Here is a 24,024-nt window from a genome sequence, read left to right as displayed (position 1 = left end):
ATCACATCCATGTTCCATCAAGATACACTGCCCTGTACGCACAGTTTCAGGATTGCATCGAGAATTCGTACACGTCAAATTAACGGATGAATTGTGTATGAGACATAAGGTGTCACTGAAAATAGATTCTTCCATTAAGTTTATCACGGGCCCAGAAAGCACTACTGCTACAGTACTAGACCCTGACCCTCACCAGGTAGGTCATCTGAGAACTCTGTTCTCTTCTACTGTAGCAACCTGGGTAATTTAAGTGGCTTGAAAACGTAAGGTGTTGTACTGCCAACGAGGTGTAGGGGATGAATAGGTAGTCAGAGATGAGGAGTTTCTTGGGGGAATTTGGCCAGGACCAGGACCCCTTCTTCCACACTGTGCTGGGACACTGGATTTATGTTTGGTCCAGAGGGAAGACTGCCCCCTACTGGCCCAAAAACACCTCTTCCAGAAGCAACTTGGTTTTCCTAAGTGGTCTCATAAACAAGTATGAGTCAAAAACACACAAATTTCAAAACACACAGTTAGCCAGGGGTCCTTTCATAGGGGCCTCACCTTTGCTGACCATCTCATCTGTAGACACACTCTCCTCTGAGTCTTCAGTTTCCTTCAATTAAAAAACATCACAGGCAGTGAACTCACATTTTGCAAGTCTTGAGTTGTTTTCGCACAGTATTTTAATACATTGATTCCATTGTCAATATGAATGTTAGCATATATGTCTAGAGGTGGCTTTATATTATTGGATTCACAGCATTGTGTTATGATCAAGCTATGATCAAATATGTGCATACCAACATTTCATAAACAAGACCCCTAAAAATAAAGATTGAAACATTTACGTTGTCAGAGAAAGGGTCCAAAGCCAGAAGGTTTCTAGAGAAACTGTCACTTACCTTAGTCTCATTCTCAAGGTGGTCCATGACATGATCCGACTATTGTGCAAAGAAAGCGTAACAACCATGATTGAGATTAGTTTGCTTAATGAACAATATATAATACAGGTGATACAAAGAACCTAACTGTGTTTTTCTCAATGTTTAAAGAGTCTCTCAAATCCAAGGGTCCATGCATGAACTGAATTTTCTTTATGTAGGGCTAGATCTCTGTGAGAGGATCACAGTGTGGGGTGAGGCAGCAGAGCTAGCTAGTGAAGAAGTCCAGGTACAGCAAAGCAAAAACACAAGCAGACTAGTTCAAGAACAAGATTTAACCTTGGAACTGCTTGTCCTCGATGGCGTCAGCTGAAGTTTGCCAAGGGGATTAAAAGCAATGTGGAGTTACCTTGTTTTCTGTTGGACCTGTACGTAATGTTACCAGCAGAGTGAAGCTGGCAGTAATAACGACATTCTCGAGGGTATGAAATTTTCAAATTTAAAGTTCCAATGAAAACAATCCCAATACGTTCAACATAATGGAATTAATTTAGCTATAATTAAATCGGCCTTCTTACTGTCGCTCACAGTAGCTCATTTCATGGTACTAACCTTCCTCTTGCTATCTAGCTAGCTACATTAGGAGGGGTTAATTACTCAGAGTGAGTGGGTAGGGTTGACGTTGGACAAGGAGACTTCTTTGATTGTAAATACTGGCTAAGAAATCCTGCATAGTATGCCTTTAGCATTTACATTTATATTTACGTTAAAAATATAATTTTTCAATCTTGCTTAAATGCAGAACATTACTCTTGAAAAAGCGATTACAATGTTTTAGACAAATTTTCACAAAATGTTTTTTAAAAAGTTACATTTGAAAATTGCAGACAATTTTTTTTTAACACTTAGTGATGTAAAATGTGCAACATTTCAGCTAAACTACAGAATGTGCAACAAGGTACAAATGGCACCCCATAGAGGCCTGTTTTCCCAGTGATATGAAAAGCCGAATCTAAATGTCTAGAGGGTGTAAAATCTAGGGTGAGAGACGTTTTGATTTAGACTAGGCTAACCCCAATATAGCCCAAGTTTTACCCATATATAGTGTCATGGTATGGGGGTTAGGACCCAGGCACAGAGTGGGAAAAAACATGAAACTCAAATGGAAATACAACTAAAGACTTTACTAACTAACAAACAGGGAACAAACAAAAGGCTACGAGGGGCAAAACCATAAACACAAAAAGATTCTTAAGAACTGAAAAAAAAAAGAAACAGAACACAGGCAGGGTGGAACAGAGGCAGGACAGAATACACACAAGCAGGAATGCAGGCAGAAACACAAACAGTAACACAGGCAGAAACAAAGTCAGAAACACACACAAAAACACACAACGCACAAGCAGGACCGAAGCAGGCAGAATACATACATTCAGAAACGAACACAGAAAAAAAGTCAGAAACACAAGGAACCAGCACCCGAGTCAGGGAGACAAAGGACTTAAATAGACTGAAAACCAACACAGGAGGACACAGGAGGGCACAATTAACAATCAAACCAGGACAGGGTGGGAACAACGAGACACAATCAGAAACAATGATAAAATAATTGAAAGCAATAATACAATTAACAGGGGAATGAGCAGGACACAAAACAGAAGTGCCGCCATCTGGCGGCCCAACAAGGAAAAACAGAGACAGAAACACAGAACCATGACATATAGCCTGGCTATAAAACTCAATTTTCACGCGAGTCTAGTCAGGTTTTCATGCTGAACATCTACAGAATGTTCACTGGGTTTGAACCAGGGCTGTACAGAGGAAACTGCAGAAATGGCTGGAGAGAGAAGATCCAGAACAACAAGAACTGCGATATAAAGTAAACAGAAAGTAGGGCGAGGACAAAATAATCTACTGCACAGAAAATGAGCCTGCACAAAACAGCCCAAAGGGAGAAAAGGGAGGTGTTGAGGGAGCCGTTATCTTTGTTTTTGTTATTGTGTCAATGGTTTGGTGCCCATGCAAATTTCCCAACGGAAAGGGGGATAGTTACTCAGCTACTTCAGCTAGACCAGCGGGGCACCCCCGCCTCCTGTTGATTCAGCTGTAGCACCAAGCCTGTCCCCGTCTGACCCTGCTACCCATTGGTGTTCCTGCCCATCTCTCTACGTTACCGGAGTCATCTTTGCTTGGACTTAATTAATACTGGATTGGCTGTTTATGAATTATAATTTATATGTTTTCATGTAAGCCATTTCCATAACAATCCAGTACCTGCCCGCGGCAGATAGGTTCCCCCTCTGAGGCCGCTTCTGCTCAAGGTTTCTTCCTGCTATCAGTCAGGGAGTTTTTCCTTGCCACTGTTGCCCTAGGCTTACTCTTTGGGGGCCGGTTCTCTGTAAAGCTGCTTTGTGACAAAGCTCCTTTGTTAAAAGCGCTATACAAATAAAAATTGATTGATTGATTGATTACTGTCAACTGAACAGTGGCGTCTTGCCTGTGTAGGAATACAGGTGGAGGAATAGTTTTTAAACCGTTTATTTTAATATTTTTTTCATGTTTTTTTCTTATCAGCATTTGGCATTGTTGAATTTAGATTTTCATACAAAATGGTCTGTTTACTTCGAACTTTGAAACGGCATTACTAATTAGCCAGCAAATGCACCAGCATCACCACTTGCAACCCGCTACATCCAAAACCCAAAACAAGATCAAGCTTCAACAAACATGAATAAGCAGGTCAATTGGAAAATGTGCTCAAATTGTTCCAGGTGTCTCAATGTGCATTTAGAATAAATACTTGAGCTCAGCAACTACAGAAGACAGAGAAAGAATATGCAGCTTTAAGGAATGAGGCCAGACCACATATGTATATATATATATATATATATATATATTGCATGGACTGTATGGACTTCCATACTAAAGCACTAATACAAATGAACAACAATGATAAACAAGAAGAACCAGATTGCTAATCGTTAATACATATATACCCAGGAAGCAGAATATAGCCTACATTTTCCTGTGTTGATTGTATAGCAAATCTTTCATAAAGCACAAATAAACTACAGTATTTAACAAACAAAGCATTTGTATGCGAAAATACTGTATTCGTATGTAAGATAAGACGTGAATGAAACCGAGGGCGCCGTTTTTTTCATTTATCCAGCGCACACGTTCCTGGGCTATAGTGATGCGCCATCGTAATATCTCGACATTAGCCAAGGCCCAATGCTATGAACCGTTTTGCTTCGCTTACCGGAAAAATGTGTTCTGGAATCAGTTCACCCGCAACGTTTCTTCGCAAAAGAATAAAGCGAAGAGTGAAGATTCAATCAGAATCTTTTTCACGGACTGATGATCCAAACAGGGCACTCAAACAACTATTGACTGTCACCCAATTTTATTAGCGAGTAAATCGAAAGTGTTATTGTTAGTTTCGTTAGGGCGAGGCTGTTGGAGATAGGCTACGATATTGCTGATATTAAATTAATATTCTATTTATGTTCTGCTGTTTTTACAAAACATTATGAGACGTTGGTTCAGGGTTTGTTTGATAGTTCAGCATTTGGAGCTTACTGTTATCGACTGTCGGTCAATCTATTGAGATCAATTCCGAAGACTGTGAATAGAAATAATTTTCTGCAGAACATTATCGTGTTCCTGAGGACTGTTCGGACCAAGCGGCCAAAACCAGACTTTGTTTTTGAAGCTTATTTCCTGGTGTTGTAGTTCCTGGTTGCTCACTAGCGCCACTACGGATGGCTCCAGTATAGGTGTTTTCATATCCGGTTTCCATGTAAGTCTACGGTACAAATGCGATCAAAATACAAAGTCAATAATTTTTTCTCACAAGAACAAATAGTCATAATAGGTGTATTTTATTCATCTTATGACTGTCCAATCGGTCGATTTCATGATTTATTGAAAATTTGGGCACAGTGCCAATATTTGTTCTGGACCAATGAGGTACAGCTTGCGTCACTTCCGGATTACTGATGAGGACTGAGCTACAGTAGGGGCTACAGTCTATGGTCACTGGGGTGGGCGGTGGCGCTTCTTGACATTGCGGCTCCGGCCACGGTCCACCTGTGCGAAGTCAGAAAATGCAGGCATCCCATTTTGTGGTGATTTCATTATGGCGTGTGCTATTTACAGCTGCACTAGATGACCGTAAAATAATTCTCCTCTTAAGTTTTTCGGTAGCCGAGTCATTTTTACTATTTTCTTTAGCCTACTTAACCAAATAATTAGTTGGCAGAAAGCGTAATCAGCTTGCTATATTTGGTAGTCCAGTAGCCCATACTAAAACGTTCGCAACTTCGGCTACCAAGCCATTTGACTAGCTAGCTAACCTTAACCGGCAAACATTCAATCTGTCAGACGTGTTTGACGGCTTGTCAGTCGTGTACATTCCGTAAATGTCTACCTGGGCCATGCTTCACGCATGTGACAAAGCTACTATAATCCCGATTTTTGGATAAACACTTTTTCAGTTTCACAAAGCGAATTAAGAGTCTCAAGGTTCATTTGCTGAATAACATACAACACACGATGAAATCACACACACACAGAATTTAATGAAATTAACCATCTTGGCATTTAGAAAGGAACATGTTTTTAGCATTTAAGAGACCGACAAGCTAGGCATTTAAGACAGTGGTTCTCAGAATCGGTCCTGGGGGCTCCTTGCGTATATTGGCTTTTCTCCATTGGCTTTGATGATTTACAAGAAAAAAATAATAGACTAATAATAATTAGAAATTCAATGTAGGCTACATTATTTTTGTCTTCATGCACCAGGTGGAAAACTTGCTGTACAAAGTGCGTTGTCATATTTACACGCCTGCAGATCAGTTATTAAAATACTTGGTAGATTTGTTAATCACCGCTGACAGTGTTAATTTTTATTCGGTAGAAAGTGATTTGCGAACGATCGGTCAGCTAGCGTCACCCAGCAAGTGAACACGACAAACGACAATGGAGTAGCTAGTAGCAGTTACTGGCTCATTAACTGACTGTGGCGAAAACCTACGACGATAATTTGCTCGGTTAACAGCAGGTCTACCAGACAGTTATACGGAAATTAGCCTAGTCAAATCACCAGTAGCCTACACATCTCTGATTGATTGACCATCAGTGTAGCCGATGTTCTTCCCCTGTGGTTCATATTGCTAATGCGTGCGCTAACCACGGATAGCCTACCTAGCTCACTGGCAAGCTGATATGCTAGCTAAGCATATTCGTTTTGCTGAGAAACATAAATTGAAGATAACTGAACATAATTGTATTTTTAATGTCATACATATAACATGATTACATGACATAGTACAGTCACGGATGGAAATTAAACTCCGTAAACATCTGATAACAATTCTAAAACATAACGGCAGACAGTCAGCTAGCCTCAGGTTCGTTCTGCTTTCGTTCGTTCAGGTTGATGGGCTTTTCCGCACCGGACTGTCAATCACATTGTAAAAATCACAAGACCGCATGGTTTTGGCTCCAAATGGACAACATGGCCGCGCCCGCCATTGAGCTTCAAAACGTGTTTTAGAGACCCACGGAGAGTCAATGGGTGACGTCACAGTAGCTTTGTCCATATTTTTTACAGTCTCTGGTTCGGACTGATTAAGTCGTTACATACGGAATGTCCTTTTTATGTAACATGAAAGGGCGGCATAATATGTCACTGAGAGTAAGTCCTCTTACACATCGAAAGTGTCTAATTAGGACAATGCAGATCATTTTTATAGTTCCCGAAATTGCATTGATGTTTGGCGATAAAACCAGGGGTACTCCAGGATCTGGGTTGAGAACACAGAGTTGTGTCGATTTTCACAATTGATAGACCTGCCTGGTAGCAGCAGTTCCTTGTCTATTACTTGTTCCTTGGTTCCTCACATTAGTTCAGAACAAACACTGTGCTATTCTACTGATATTTTTTATTATTATTTTGATAAATTGGACTCCAGTAATTCACAGAGCTACAAGCGGAATTTCATTTGTTAACACTCCTGATTTGTTTGAAAATCAGTGACATCAGTTATGTTAGTTTTGACTCAGCATGGTTTTACCACCTCCTGTTTATCAGAATAGGTATTTTACCATCCAGTTATGTTATTTCACCTTATCACCTAGTCAGTCATCTGCAACTATGAGACTGGCACATTTTTTTGTCCTTTATAGACCTTGTTTATTGTATGATACACCACTTGTTTCATTAAAAATGAACACATTTTGTCACATCTTATAGATTATATTTGCCATGACAGATGTTGGATGCATATTTTTATTTGTTGATCTCTTTTTAGCTTGGGAGTACTTCCCAGATATTTATGTATGCATAAATAGTGTTGTTATTTCTACATGGTGAAACCATAATGTATAAAATACCCTTTAATAAAAGCTGATAATCTACAATCTTAACCACATATGATTTGTTTGATTATGAATCTAAAATTGTGGAATACAGAGCCCAATCAAGTAAAAATATGTCTTTGTCCTAAACATTATGGAGCAAAATACTAAATGAATATGTGTTATTCAAGTAGCAGCAAAGAAAAGTCGAGAAAGCTTGCCTTTAATAAAAGCAGGAGCACCACTAGTTCACATTTTCCTGCTTAGTTTTGTCACACCTTTTCAAAGTGAAAGCTCTCACTGATTTTGCTGTTTGCTGAGAACTACATGCGGTCAGACTCGCACTGACAGGGAGGAGTGAAATAAATAAAAAATATTGATCACAAAAAAATATATATATATATATTTGACCCAGTGGTTGAGAATGGTGATTTAAAATGCAGTAGAGTGCAAGAAGTGTATAGATTAGGGCTATCTGCAAGGTTTTGCATGCACATACACACACACACACACAGTGTTGGGGAAGCTACTTTGAAAGCATAGCGTTGCATGCTACCAATTACTTCACACTGGAAGAAGTTGAACTATAGCAAAGCTACCCTAGGGAGAAATCTAGTTTGGTTAACTAAAGTTACTCAGAAAAAGTAGTTCAAACTACTTTGTAAAAAAATGATCACATTGACAATGTGCATGAGAAACGAAATTATAACAAAATATAACACTAAAAAGTCACATGCCAGCAAAAAATGCCGCGCAATTGAGTTTATTGCAAAAAGTGCCCACTTGTTGCAGACACCTTGGGTCGGCAAAACACAGGTGATTGTAAAACACATCATGGGAATATGACTAGGTCAGCTAAAGTTAGCTAATGTTTGCTTTATGTCAACAAACCTGACATTATCTGGTTAGTGACATTAGTTTTTTTATAGAACATAATTGTTGTCAGACGAACTAACGCTACAGACTTAATTTAATTAGACTAACGTTAACGTTCACTGAATTGAATCACTTGCCTGTATGTAACATTACAATGTGGCTAACTTATCTAAACTTCGCTAAATTGGCTAGCAAAGTCAATGTTAATACACTCACCTTTATCTGTGTTCTTAGATTTGTGTCTGACATCTTTGCAGTAGAGTGTATTTACTCTCGGCTTGCATAGCTCACAAGTAAAAACGTAGCTTTTGTCGGTGGAGCTAGTCAGTGTCATGGATTTTCATAAGCATGGCCATGGTGATTCTTCCTCAGGCTGAGATTCGGGAGGTTTATCCATGAGGACACTGTCGCTGTGTGAGCACTGAGCAACGCCCGCCCTTTTGCACATGCACTACACAAAGGTCAAGTGTGTGGTGGTGGCTGCCTGACGAATGCATTGCCTGGGCATGCCTTCACAGCGGTCAGGATGAAAGAAAAACGGGGCGGGGCTGATCAAAAGGGGTTCAATTACAGTAGAGAAACAATGGTAAAATAAAAATAAAAAATCATTCCTTTCGTTTTATGGCCCAAAATTGTTTGTAGTTTCAGTAGTTAACCACACAAAAAATGACAAAAAAAAAAAAGTAATTTAATGGCTTGAATCACTATGCAAATATGAATGTAGTTGAACCACCAGCAAGCTACTGCAAAATGTAGTTAAACTACTAGTTAAATTACATGTAGTTCACTACTCCCCAACACTGCACACACACACACACACACACACACTGTTCATGTGTGAACTACAACTTCTTGATTTTGTGAGACAAACTGGCTGGTATTAAGGGTGTGTTCATACCACACACCCCTAATAGCAAAGCACTCTACACACTTATCCCACACAACTCTAATAGCAAAGCGCTCTACACACTAATCCCACACAACTCTAATAGCAAAGCGCTCTACACACTTATCCCACACAACTCTAATAGCAAAGCGCTCTACACACTTATCCCACACAACCCCTAATAGCAAAGCACTCTACACACTTATCCCACACAACTCTAATAGCAAAGCGCTCTACACACTTATCCCACACAACTCTAATAGCAAAGCGCTCTACACACTTATCCCACACAACCCCTAATAGCAAAGCGCTCTACACACTGTGAGTCATCATATGCTTTTTAGGAGATCTTCCATACGGAATCTTTCAAAATCCTTTTAGAAAAGTCTACACATGTTCTCTTTAGCTGAATAACCCTGAAAACATATTTACCAAAATTCTTTATCTGATGTTATAAAGTAGCCTAAATTATCGTCATATTTAGTAGTAGATAGATACAATTATCAGTAATTTTAATGTGTTAAGGATTAGCAATCTGGTTGTTCTTGCTTGACATAGTTTATTTGTATTGTATCCAGTATTGGCACAAGTTATGGATACACTTCATTTAAAAACACGGTTTGATCATAATGCAGTTGGCTTGTGTACTTCAAGTACTGAACTTCTTATTTAACCACAGTGTTTCCATTATTTGCACTGTATATAGGTCCTATTGCTTCATGATTATGATCATTTGATACCGAAAAATATAGGTGCGTTACCACCAGTTAATCCCGATTTTTTATATCGTTCCTGGAGATTTCTCTCGTGACGTCCGTATCAATTTCTACATATAAACATAGTTTTGCTGTCTACTTTTAAATGTATTGACCACATTTGCGTTTATATCTAGTTGTTTCATCATCTAAATGAACTTGTCAGGGAAGTAAGGATTAAGTCAAATGTGTTTAAAACGACAATTTCCGAATCCAGCCGTTTTAACAACTAACAGGCTCCTTGAACGTTTGGCACTCTAAATACAGAACACAGGCGTCATCAACAGTTAAAACTCCTAATTTATCCAACATGTAAAAGCGATTTCATTTGTGAATCATTATCAAATATATAAATTATAAATTAAAAACCAAAACCCAAAACAAGATCAAACTTCAACAAACGTGAGTGAACTGGCCTACCAGAACTACACAATGTTTATGTGAAAATGCATTAATATGATGGAAAATTTCCAAATAAGTGCTAGTTTTGTAGTCTTTTTTTTGTAATGGAACGATTTCCTGCAATATTCCCTAACAGCCTTTATTTAAAAAATACTCTGAAATGTTTTTATTGCTACAACCATGCAGATCATTGGAAAAGATATTTAGAGCCGCTGTTTTATCTTGTGTAGAGGGATCTACCTGCATTGTGACGACTGCTGTTCTGTTTACTTTATTGTCCCACTATGTTAGACTCTGAATGACAGGAAGGGCTTGAGCAGCCAATCAGCAAGAGTCACGTCCACTCTGACAACCACACCCACACAAAGAGCCATGGGCAAACTGGTTCAGGTCCTCCTGGAGATGAGGTAGAGGTAAACCCTGGCTAGTCACTGTTTATTTCTGTACAGCCTCATTTACCCCATTTTGAAAATCATTAGGTCAGTCAGTAATTCACTGCAGCAGCTACAGTTGAATCTCAGGGACATGAACATGTCAGGGAAGGATATATTGATTTGAATCACATGAAAAAATGCTGCAATTACAATGGAGGGAGTGTCAGTTCATTTCAGGATACACAGATCTAAGATAACACTTCAAAAGATAAAGTGTCTGCTAGCACACAGAATAGCTCAGTAGCACACACACTTTCAAAATCTGACCAGTGAGCAAACTTTAGATAACCCGCTCTACTCTGCTTCCCAGCAGACTCTGGGTGGCAGCATTTGACCCAACAAAAATATATAATTAACCCCAGGAAATCTGTACTCATAAGCCAGCTAACTACCAATTTTACCGAAGGTTTGCTGCCAATTTCAAGTTATTAAACAACATAAGGAATGTTTGCTAAATTCTTATTAACTTGTGATAAATGCAGCTAGCTTGCTAAACTGCATTCATTTCCCCCCATTGGATTAGTTAAGGCATTGAATCTTTCCCTGTTGCTTATTTCAGATGAAATAGTTAGCTTGCAGAACTAAAAAGATTCCTGTGTGCAATTTTCAATCTTGTATGTACAGAATAATTTTCAGCATTCAATCTCACTAATCGATTAAATGAGATTTCTCAAATTGTGGGTAAAAGGGGGATGACAAAAGGGGTAAATGAAAGTCTGATTTACAGAAAACTGTGAAAGAAAATAAAGATAAGAAAGAATCACAGACAAGTTTGTTGGAGTCTGAAAACCAGCGGAGAGACACAACACCTGCTGAGCACATCATACCTGGCACACCTGCCCCAGGTACAAAGAAACTGGTTTTAATATCATATACAAATAATTTCAGTTCTGATCAAATTTTGACTTGAAGTGCATATTAAGGGTTGAGGACCCTTCCTTGGACCTCATATAGCAGGGCGTGTGACTGTGGTCTGTCTCTGAATATCTCTGCTGCAGATTCTGAGCATCAGGAGGAGACCACAGACAACAGATCTAGTCTGGGCCCAGAACCAACACCAGAGGACCCATCCTCATGCCTGGCCCAGATCCCCCCCCTCCTCTGCAGACCAAGCTAAGTCAGACGCAAAGAGTGTTTTAGCAGATACTGACACCATGGATGGCACTTTGAGAGAAGACACCAAACACAATGTGTGTACTGCACAGGAGGAGGAGAAGGTAAGAGTTCTTACACAAACCCCAGAGCCGGGCCAAACTCCAGTCCTGGAGACCTGCAGTGTCTGGAGGTTTAACTCCAGTCCTGGAGAGCCGCAGCGTCTGCAGGTTTAACTCCAGTCCAGGAGGGCCACAGCGTCTGCAGGTTTAACTCCAGTCCTGGTGGGCCACAGTGCCTGCAGGTTTAACTCCAGTCCTGGAGGGCCACATTGTCTGCAGGTTTAACTCCAGTCCTGGAGGGCCACAGCTTCTGCAGGTTTAACTCCAGTCCTGGAGGGCCACAGCATCTGCAGGTTTAACTCCAGTCCTGGTGGGCCACAGTGTCTGCAGGTTTAACTCCAGTCCTGGAGGGCCACAGTGCCTGCATGTTTAACTCCAGTCTTGGAGGGCTCATTGTCTGCAGGTTTAACTCCAGTCTTGGAGGGCCACAGTGCCTGCAGGTTTAACTCCAGTCCTGGAGGGCTACAGGAACAGCAGGTTTACTGTAACTCCAGACCTGGAGGGTCGCAGTGTCAGTGTCTGCAGGTTCAACTCCAGTCCTGGAGGCCTGCAGTGTCTGCAGGTTTAACTCCCATCCTGGAAGGCCATATTATCTGTAATATTCTAGGTTCCAGAAGGCATCCCATTTAGGCCTTGGAAACTAGGATTGTGACCTTTCTAGGCAATCAGTGACTTAAATTAAGCACTTAAGTGCTGAAACACACCAAAAACCAGGAAACACTGCAGCTCTCCAAGATCTGGCTTTGAGATTTCTGTTCTAGATTTATATTTGTACGCTCACATTCAGACACTCAAATCCACACACTCAGAACGGTCTCAGAAGCATGTGATTGGTCAGATTGAATGACAGTTCTCAGCTGCATTACTTAGCTCTGCCACACTTGCCAAAGACACTCTGACAAATTAAACTCTGCTGCAGCTCTTACACTGGGGTTTGGGTGTGGCTCTGTTGCAGGTATTTGAAGATGCTGTGGAGAGCCTTGAGTGTGAGGCTAAGGTAACAGTTGTTTTAGAAACATTCTCGCTTTTGACAACTGCTCTGACGAAGTAAAGGTTTTAATCATTCATTATTAGGGCCTCTTTTTTTAAATATTGTTATACACATATTTTATTAAGTTCTGCATATGTTGAAATTCATGTCAATGCTTTTGAAGTTAAAGGCTGTTAATAATAAAAAGCCAGCTCCTGAAATATACGCTAGAATTTGTTTTAATAATGAAGCCAATGAATGAAAACATTGTGTGAAACCAAAACCAACAAGACTTGCAAAATACAAATACACTGCCTGTGATGTTTTTCATTGAAGGAAACTGAAGACTCAAAGGAGAGTGTGTCTACAGATGAGATGGTCAGTAAAGGTGAGGACCCCATGAAGGGACCCCTGGCTAACTGTGTGTTTTAATACCTGTGTTTTTATTTGGCTCATACTTGGTTACGAGGCCACTTAGGTAAACCAAGTTGCTTCTGGAAGAGGTGTTGTTGGGCCAGTAGGGGGCAGTCTTCCCTCTGGACCAAACATAAATCCAGTGTCCCAGCACAGTGTGGAAGAAGGGGTCCTGGTCCTGGCCAAATTCCCCACCTCTGACCACCTAATCATCCCCTACACCTCGTTGGCTGTACAATACCTTACATTTTCCATCCACTTTAGTTCCTCAGGTTGCTACAGTAGAAGAGGTCAGAGTTCTCAGGTGACCTACCTGGTGAGGGTTAGGGTCTAGTGCTGTAGCAGCAGTTCTTTTTAATCCATGATAAACTTAATGAAAGAGTATATTTTCTGTCACCACTTAGTTTGTTATCTCATTAAAATGCAGCCTGTTTAAATATAGAAGTAAAATGTTTTTAGGATGTCCAATAAACTGATAAGCCACCTTTCTACTGTAAGAGCAGGACCCACAGTCTGGGACAAAATGCTGACCTTGCCAGTGCTGACGGACCAGTAGTCCCACAGGTCCATGAATGGCAGTAGCGTCTCCCAGGGTTTAGGGGTGTTGCATTTTGCAGTGGCTGTGTTTTAAAGCTGGCTGCTCTAACAACCTTGATGAAATAATTGCTCTCAAATGTTTATTGCTACCACTATGCAGGTCTTTGGAAAGCTATTTAGAGCCAGTTTTTTAAATCTTGTGTAGAGGGATCTTGTATTCTTTAAGAAAAACAAGGGACCACTGGTGAAAAATAATTAACTTAACGGTTTGCGGTTTTGCAGGTGAGTTCATAGATTTTGACAAATTCTTCATGTGCACATCTAATAGACATGTTTCTCCTCGGTTTGTATTTGGATTCAATCTGGAATGGCATTTTTTGAGGGCCATGAGGGCCATTTTTATATTTAGTTATTCATGGACTGTAAGACTCATGAGTCTACAGTGTAATTTTATGGGTTCTTATATTTGGGAGAATGGGGCGGAGACAGGATGTGAAAAGTGCTGGAATCAGTGGCATCACACCACTGTAATGGATATAATGACACTCCCTCCCGTTGCTCCCTCCCGATATATGTGCTAATGCTGATACATAATTGCGTAGAGCTTTCTGTACCTGGGAAGGTGACCGCGGACTCCACAGAAGTGTCATCTGCTGACCTCAGTTAAAATATGGAATTTAAATGTTTTTAGGGTTAGGGAAGGGTTCAGTCTGCCAGGATCGGTATTGCTATTTTGGTGCTGAATTGATTGTATGTATTGTCTTATGATGTTTTATATTGTAGAGTTTCAAATAAATAAATAAAAGCTTACATAAACATCCTGGTTGCATGTTAAGAGAAATGACTACTCCAATTGAAACTTCCCTCTCCATTCTCTGCAATAGAGCCATCTGCCCCTGGGAGGGTGGAAGCCATTGATGTGCAGAGCAGGTCAGTGACTCTGTGCTGGGAAAGACCGGTCTGCATGGAGGGAGTTTCTCATGAGATCCACATCACCTACGGCTGTGAGGGAGAAGAGCCCAGATCACAGATATGTGCCCCCAACATCACCACAGCTGTCCTTACTGATCTGAGACCTGGGATGGAATATACTTTCAACCTCACTGCAGTCCTTCCAAACGGCATCTGCAGCAGGACCAGCTCAACATGCATACACACACGTGAGTGAACAAATTGTGATGAGAAACATACTTTGGATACATTTTATGAAATCATCCCATGTTGAAGAACAGAATCAGCTACAAAATTATGTATCATTTGATGACACTGTGTAAATATAACCATTTGAATATTGTGTTTTTTTAAAACACAGTTTTGAGAACCGGCTTTAACTGTCGGCAATTTTGCCCTTTCTTATCATAAAATACTCCTCCAAAACAGGAACTATTGCATGAAATTGTTATATTTGTGCAGTGCTTAACCCAGTGGTTGCAATGATTTTGAAAAGGCTGCAGATAATGTTAAGATCATAAATTCATAAAAATTTGAAAAAGAAGTTTAACTTCTGATTTAGCTCTAAAACCTTATCCATTTTCATTCTTCCACTTGCCTGATTGTTTTGGCATGACTCCCCATTGTCATGTAACTCTGACACTTGCACTCCCTATAGAAATATATCAAAAATATGTCAAGGGGCACCCCTAAATTTTAGCCCTCGTAAACAAAAACTTGCTGGCGAGTTTGAACACATGGAGCAAAATAGCTACCTGCTGTCTCTGTTGTTTGCCCCTGAATTAGCATCTGAATCTTGGAGAACAAAAGCTGGTAGTAACTTGAATGAGTTGAATGAAGTTAAACTCGAAATTGAACGTGGCACCTCATACAAAAGTGTGTATACTTATTGCAGCCTCAAAGAGTTTATTAAGTGACTCTCCACAGCAGGAGGAGTGCATATTCAAATTCAGCAGTTGTGATAACCACAGGAAACACAAAAGTGACAACAGTTGCTAAACACAGAAAACAAAAATGGCTGCGGTAAAGGAGCAGAAACATCAACAGGTGGAGGTTGATGATTTCAATGTTATTTTAGTTCATTTAGCACTGTAAAAAAAAAATAAAAGAAGAAAGAGAACATTGAATGTTTGTTCAGACAAGGAGATGGAACACAGCCACCTATGTGATATTTCAGACCAAGTGCAGGCAAACTCTGCATTTACATGTGTAGAGTTTTGTTTTCTCCACAAACACGTCATTTTACGACATTTAGTTCATACGAACTAGCTGAAGTTAGTTTCTGCAGCAAGTGTACCTCCGGCTTAATGGACCCACAGTACATCTTCAAACTGTAGATAAGGCTTGTTTGTCTGTTCACATTTGTCAAGTGGGACATAAGGCATACTGTAAGACCATATCGTTCCAAATTATAATGGGGTTTATTCAAGGTGTTTTTGCACATGCTGTGGAAGACAATAATACAGAACCTAGTTCAGCCTCTATTTAAGAGATTGATTAGATAGCTATACTATGCAGCCACCCATCATAAAAATTAAACAGCAATAACAAAATCTTTCCTACTCCATTGTTGATTATTTACCTTAAATTCTGGACATGCATGTAGTCAGCTATCCAGTTGACTTGGCAACAACAAGCATTAGCTGCGCAGCTGTCCTGGCTTTGGCTTTAGCTATTAGCTTTTCTTAGCCGTTAACCACTTAGCCTTTAGCTTTCTTAGCAATTATCTTTCTTTAGTAAGTCAGGTAGAAATGACAAACAGCAAGGACAACACAAGTCACAAGACACTTAAACAAGAAGTCCTATGGGAAACTGTAAATCTGTGAAGCCAGTCAAAAGTTATCAGACTCCCCAACAAACACTGTCCACATAATTCATAGAATGACATTAGTTAGCCACTTACTATTACAGATGTAAATTATCTGCTAGCTAACTCTGGTGCAATTACTTTTACTTTTTAATTGTGCACCGTCCCTGTAAAAATAAACAATAAAATAAAATGAAAATAAATAAATAAATAAATAAATAAATAAATAAATAAATAAATACTAGCATTAGCCAAAGCCCATCCCTTTTACCTGTTTCAGGAACTGGCACAAAACTAAAACACTACATCATATCACACTGACTAATACACTGAGACACCACACAATGAGACAAAATATGACTTTAGGACAGTAGAAGAAAGAAGACTGAATGCATCTTTATAAGACACCACCAATATTACATTATATTTCAATTTGTAATCACAGACAGCAACAAAGTGTGATCTTAACCTTAACCCCTTTTCTGGTGATTTCTATTATTAGAACATTTATTAACAAAATTATGCAGATTTTGTGGATTGGGACTAAATAAATTGTCACTGGATATACATGTAGTAATGCAGCTTCCTTCCCAATGACAGGAACCAGTCCGAATGAGCTGTTGAGTGACTTGGGACTAGCACACCACTTGAAGAACAAGCTGACTCTGAGCAAGGTGCTGGAGATTGATGGAGAGACTTTAACTGATGAAAGCATCCAGTCTCTGAAATCCCTGCCGTGGTGTTTCCTGAGGAGATTGATGATGGTGAATGTGACTGCTAGGAGCGTGAGGTGCGCCTCAAAACAGGACATGGCACCCGAAAGCCTGGACAACTTCCTGGACACCCTGTGCAATCCACAGGGCCCCAGCAACAGAGTCAACCCTCTGGACCTCATAACTGCTGTGTTTCTCTGCTCAGATGGCTTTCTTCAGCAGGAGATGGTTTTGAAAATGTCCATGTGCCAGTACTCTGTGACTCTGCTGCTTCCTAAGTGTGATACACAGCAGTGCACTTTAATGCTCTGGGCCATGAGGGGTATTGTGAAAAAGTACAAGCCGCACTCTTTGACAGACCCAAGTGGGTTTGTGGAGGAGAGCATTGTTCTCTCTAAGCTCCCCATGGTCTCTTTTGTGAGGCTGGGAGACAGCAGCTTGTCCAAGTCTCACATTCTGGACCAAGTTCTCAGCAATCCTCAGCAGCACCACGACACATTTGTTCACAAAAACATGGAGTGTGGTGACACCCCAAGGAGAATTTCCAATGGGCTAGTGGAGATCAGCTGGTATCTGCCCAGTAGGAAGAGAAACACGGACATCTTCACTGAGCCACTGGCTATGGCTAACCTCCGTGGGGACCTCAGTGACTTTGAGACTCAATATGCTTTCCTCCACCACACCTCTGCTGCCATATTTGTGTTTTGTGATGATTTTGGATCTGAATGCACATTTCTCCCAGCACCTTCAAGCTCAATTGATGTTGATCATCAATTCAGAGCAAGAGCTTCAATAAAGATTATTTCAGCAGTTAAAACTAAAACCCAGTAACATCATCATAAATGGGCCGCAGATGAATGATGCACAATTAATCAAAAACCTGCGTTCTGCTATCAGTGGAATTTTGAAGGGTAACATGGTCAAAATGAGTATTGAAGGGATGTCTGCTGTTGCCCATGAGTTTGGGATCCAGGTTGATGAAGAGAACATAAACTGTCAGAAGGGCAAGGAGAAGGCTGATGAAATCACAGGAAGCATATCTGATATACCAAGCTTCAAGGAGAAAGAGCTGCCCATGCAAGGGACTGCATGGAAACAGCTGGCCAAACTGGAGAAGGAAGAGTGCAGGATGAAAAATGCTGGGGAGAGAAACATTGAAGTTTACAGGAATAAGCTTGCAGAACAGAAGCAGCAGCTCAGAGCACAGCAGAGGGCTCACAACATCTCAAAGTCTATGTCCTGTTTCACCAAAGCAATATCCGGTTCCACAGAAGAGTGCAAGTATTTCCTCAAGTGGATGAGGATCAACCTGGACAACCTTCTCACACAAAAGCCTTCCACTCCTTCGAGCAGAGTACAAGGAACAGTGTCAGAATTCTGAGGAAAACAATGAGCTCATTGCAGAGTTGGACAGGAAGATCTCCAGTTCCTCCTTGGGGACAGAGCACTTCTTGCGGGAAATGGGTCAGCTGTACGAGTCGGCCTGCTCACATCCCAAAGGCCTCACTTCTGAAATTCAGCGACTGCCACGTCTGGCTGCTGAGCTGCTACAGAAAGGCATTCCTCTGGAGCTGGTGGATGGAGATGCATCCAACATTCCTCTGCAGTGGGTGACTCAGGTTCTGAAGGAATTTCATCATTTAACAAAGTATAAATGTAAGATCAGGGTGGTCACTGTACTGGGAGTGCAGAGCACTGGAAAGTCTACCCTCCTGAACACCATGTTCGGGGTCCAGTTTGCCGTCAGTAGTGGCAGGTGCACAAGAGGGGCCTTCATGCTCCTCATCAGAGTGAAAGAGGACTTTAAAAGGCAGCTTGGGTGTGATTACATCATGGTTATTGACACTGAAGGTTTGAAGTCACCAGAGTTGGCCCAGTTGGATGACAGTTATGAGCATGATAATGAACTGGCTACGCTGGTGGTGGGGCTGAGTGATATCACAGTCATCAACATCGCCATGGAGAACTGCACAGAGATGAAGGACATTTTGCAGATTGTGGTGCATGCCTTCCTGCGCATGACGGAAGTTGGGAGAAAACCCTGCTGTCATTTTGTGCAACAGAATGTTCCAGACATCTCTGCTCATGAAAATAACATGAGAGACTGGAAGGTTCTGCTGGATCAGCTGAATGAGATGACCCAAGTAGCAGCCAAGATGGAAAAGAGGAGAAACAACAACAAATTTACTGATGTCATGGAGTACGATCCAAAGAGAAATACCTGGTACATCCCTGGGCTCTGGCATGGTAACCCTCCCATGGCACCTGTGAATGTTGGCTACAGTGAGGCTGTGAATATGTACAAGAGGAGTGTGATTGAGTATTTTATGGAACACAAATCTGGAGAGAGCTCACCACACACATTCAATGAGTTCCTTGAATGGACCAGGAGTTTGTGGAAGGCAGTGAAGTATGAGAACTTCATCTTCAGTTTCCGTAACAGCCTGGTGGCTGATGCTTATGCTCAGCTTTGCACTGAGTTCAACAAATTGGAGTGGGCCTTCAGGAAGAGCATGTACTCCTGGTTAAGCCAAGCTGAGACAAAGGTGTCAAACTTTGGCACAACAGCAGCACAGGCTGAGTCCTCCTTCAGTATGGATGGCTTACTGAGCTGCCTTAAAGGTGAGGTCTCTGTAGAGCTGGACAAAGGCGAAAAGCAAATTTTGGACAGCCTTGCTGAATTCTACAAGAGACCAGATGGACATGTTCACCTGGTAGAGAAGTACAAGGAGGAATTCATCAGTTTAGCCAAAGCCATCCAGAGGGAGACAGAGAACTCCTTGAAAAACAAGCTAGAGGCAGCTTTGGAGATTAGAAAGGGTATGCTCAGGTTAGAGACAATCAAGAAAAATCACACAGTTGTAATGGAGCAGAAGGTGCTTGACCTGATTGAGAAATGCAGGAAAAGTACAGGTCTGAACAATGACCAGCTGACAAATGAATTTGAGAATATGTGGACTGAGACTGTGGCAGAACTGAAGTTCACTGGATTGGAAAAACAAGATATTGTCCAAGATATCCATCATCAGCTGAGGGCAAACTTAGAGAGAGAAGGCAGTTCAGTGAAGGAAATGCTGTCCAAGGTAGGACTCTTGTCTGAATGTGGAAGGCAGCCATTCACAGTACAGAGTAAAGCACAGGGAATACTTAAGAAATACTGGAACAGATACTTTAACCATGAATGGAATGAGAAAGTAAAATTCGTGGTGGATCACATCATCAAGTGCAGTAAGGAGTTTATTGATGAGAAAGTGAGAACAAGATTTGATTACAATTGCACATACACAGGTGACTTGCTGCGCATGGTAGATGAAAACCTGTACAGTCACAGGGATCTGGGAATTACTGTTGAGTTTCAGGCCAGTCTGAAGATCCACATCTGTGGACATGCAGCACGGGAGTTTCAAAAAATGCATTTGGATTTTATCCATGCAAATGATCCCCGTCACTGTCTGGAGCAGTTCAAGCAACAGTACTGCGCTGACTTTAAGGACCTGTTCAGTAAAAGAGACCAGTGTCAGAAGAAAGCAGAGGAGTTCACCTACAACTGTCTTGCACCTGCAGTGAAGGAATACATCACCAAGTCTCTGGGCCCTGACCTTGTGGATGATGTGTTGACAGGGCAGAAAGGCATTGATTTCAGCACTCGATCCTTCTTCCAGTTCTCAATCCTCAAGCAGCTGCTTTCAGGTGATAACTTTAAGGACTTTGTGAATTACATAACTAATTACAAGGCCTTTGTTCAGGACTGGATATTCGAGCAGATTGTTAAGCACTTCTCAGCGGGAGATGGCCTCAGGAACATTGAGATTAAGCACCTGAAGGTGATGGTTAAAAGAATAAAGGTTGAAAACGCCCAGATGAAGGTCAGTGAACGGGCAGTAAGAATGAGTGAGGAGGACCAGAACATTCAACGGTTCATTCAGGATATCTGTAGTGACCTACAGGAGCTCGTCATCCCCAAAGACCCCCTCACAGTGGTCCTGTCCTTAAACACAGCCAAGCCAGGAAAATTTTCCCTGTGGCTGATGGTGCTTGTGGATGAAATGGAGCAGTCCATTACTGCAGAGTTTCAGAGGGGTGGGGATGTGAGGGCCAGGCTGACCTCACTGCCCTTTCAGCCACAGAAGGAGCTGTTTAACAGGGTGTTTGGCTGTGGGCAGCAATGTCCCTTCTGCAAGACCCCATGTGAAGCAGGCGGAAAGGGCCACACAGAGCACTTTGCCTCCATTCACCGTCCTCAGGGGATCGGGGGATATAGATATGAGGACTCAGATACGAGGAGTCGTGATTTACTGAGTGATATCTGCTCCTCCTGTGTTGCCGGTGAGGGAACATTCAGGTCGAATGAAACAGAGGGGAAATGGCATCCATACAAGGACTATCAGAGCATTTACCCTGACTGGCGCATCCAGCCTGACACTAGCATCCAGGCCTCACTCTACTGGAAGTACGTCTTCAACAAATTTAATGAGCAGTTTGCTGAGGAATTTAAAGCTAAGCCTGCGAACATTCCCACCCTTTTGGAGAGATATAACCCAAGACCAAGCCATGAAAAGCCTGAAGGAATCCTTCCAGATGAAAAGAGGAGATTGAATGGGTCTTACAGTCCACATTTTAGTAGGGTTGAAAAATGATCCCCTGAGTTGTATTAATATCCAGTAGCCTGCTTAAAATGTATAATGGTCAAGCACACAAGAGCCCTAGCCAAGCTGAATGGTATGAAAGAACTACAGATGTTTTTCATGACAAAACACACTTCATTTTAAAAAGGAACACTAAATTAAAGAGTGATAATTTCCAAATCACTGATAAAGAGATTCCTACATTTCTGCAGCCTTGAGTTTTCTCTGGTAGAAAGACAGATTATCCCACCAGTCAGTCATTATACTTATACAATCATATACATAAAGTGGTATTACCTCTATCATGATGTATGCAGCATTTATCTATACACACAATTTATTTGGGTTAGCATGGCTGAGCTTTGTCCATTATTTCATTGCTGTGGATTCATATTCGGGGACAGTAAATTAATTGTATCAATAGGAACTATTGAAAGCCCTTCTCATCCAGACAAAGCCCCAGGGCCAGTTGGCATCCAGGCAAGGGTACTCAAGAACATTTGCCATGGAGCTCTCTCCAGTTCTCCACTCCATCTTCTGAGAATCATACAGAACTGCTCGAGTACCTGCCCTATGGAAAACATCCACCATCATACCGGTACACAAGAAATCCCACCCCTCAGAACTCAATCCCTACCGGCCAGTTGTACTCACCACAAGCACAATGAAGTACCAGGAAAAACTATTGCTTCACATCATACTTCCACTTGTTGGACCGCAGTTCACCTGCAAGGCCAAGTGGGGGATGCTGTGGCCTGCCTCTTTCATTTCCTCCTACAACACCTAGAAGCACCAGGTGCCTTCGCCAGAATCCTCTTCATCGACTTCAGTTCTGCATTCAGTACCATTGATGCAGTACCCAGATGATCAGGAAACTTCCAGCTCAGTGTCTCACCCCTCCTCACCCGCTGAATATACAGCTTCACCAGTGACAGATCACGATCTGTAAGACTATCCTCAGCTTCCTCAACTATCATCACTAAGACTGGAGCCCCGTAAGGTTGTGTCCTGAGCCCCTTCTTGTACCCCCTCTGCACTAATGACTGTCAGCCCCTCACCCATCACTACATATTTCATATATTTAGACGATGCCGCCATACTTGAACTTCTTAATGACAGTAACTCTGTTTCAGACTATAAGCATTCAATTTCCTGTTTCACACAATGGTGCAAAAACAACAACCTGCAGTTAAATGTCTCTAAGACAAAATAACTGCTCATTGGTACACCCTGCACAGACAGCACAACCCATAAACCCACCTGCATCAAGCTACAAAACTGTGGAGATGGTAGCATGCTGTAAGCATCTCACACTCACCTTGGACAATAAATCTCAGTTTTGAACAACACACCACTGACATCCATAAACTCTGCCAACAGTGTAATTCACAAATTAAAAGCACTTTCTGGTACCCCCCAACCTTCTGTTATTGCTCTCCAAAAGTATAATCCAACCCATACTGCTCCCCTTGATTCTTTACCATGCTAACTGCCTCCAACAAGAACAGATTCTTCCATATGACACGTTCTTCCTCCAAAATCATTTGGCTCCCCACCCCCAACCTTTCAGAATTTCACAACAAAGCCATCACATGCAAAGCCCTAGCAATAGCACATGACCCCCAGAACCTCTCAATCGATTCTTCAGACTACTATCTTCTGGCATCAGGCCATAGATATAGGTCCCTAATTCTTCAGTTTTGTCACCTCGCCATGTTACTGAACTGACTATTTTGTTAATGTCATTTCTTTCCCCAATAATGTGTGAATTGTAGATGTATACTTGTCTTTATTTATGTGTATATTATTTTATGTGTATATGATCTATTTAATTTTGAGACTACAAGATATATTTATATATTTAGAATATTTTTAAAAAATACAAAATATATTTTCTGCAACAATTGGCAACATTATCAGCTCTTTATTAAGTCATAAATTAATTATTGCTTTGATAATCTGGTTACACAAGTTTAACACTTCTATTTCATGATGAGTAGATGTGTCCTTTTTTGAAAGTTACATTAAAATTTTGTTTTTCTTCTCTGCACTTCATGAAATTGATTAATTTTACCAGACACGTTTGAGCATTTATTAATTGTATAAATGCCATTATTGCATTCAAAATAAATGTTTAATTTCATTTAAACACAATAAACGGTTTCTTATTTCCTTCACTGCCTTGCACAGCTAAGCTGCCCAAAGACAAAG

The 24,024-nt window shown here is 41.1% G+C and overlaps 1 protein-coding gene and 1 pseudogene across 1 annotated transcript in view; both read left to right on the top strand.

Moving 5' to 3' along the window:
* The window catches only part of LOC135258439 (interferon-induced very large GTPase 1-like), a 465,270-nt gene that overhangs the window by 388,535 nt on the left and 52,711 nt on the right, over positions 1-24,024 (top strand). The window lies entirely within an intron of this gene.
* On the top strand, positions 14,973-23,011 carry LOC135258445 (up-regulator of cell proliferation-like; annotated as a pseudogene).

This window comes from Anguilla rostrata, chromosome 7 (assembly GCF_018555375.3).
Source record: "Anguilla rostrata isolate EN2019 chromosome 7, ASM1855537v3, whole genome shotgun sequence".
NCBI classification, from domain to species: Eukaryota; Metazoa; Chordata; class Actinopteri; order Anguilliformes; family Anguillidae; genus Anguilla; species Anguilla rostrata.
This window is presented reverse-complemented; position numbering and strand designations above follow the sequence as displayed.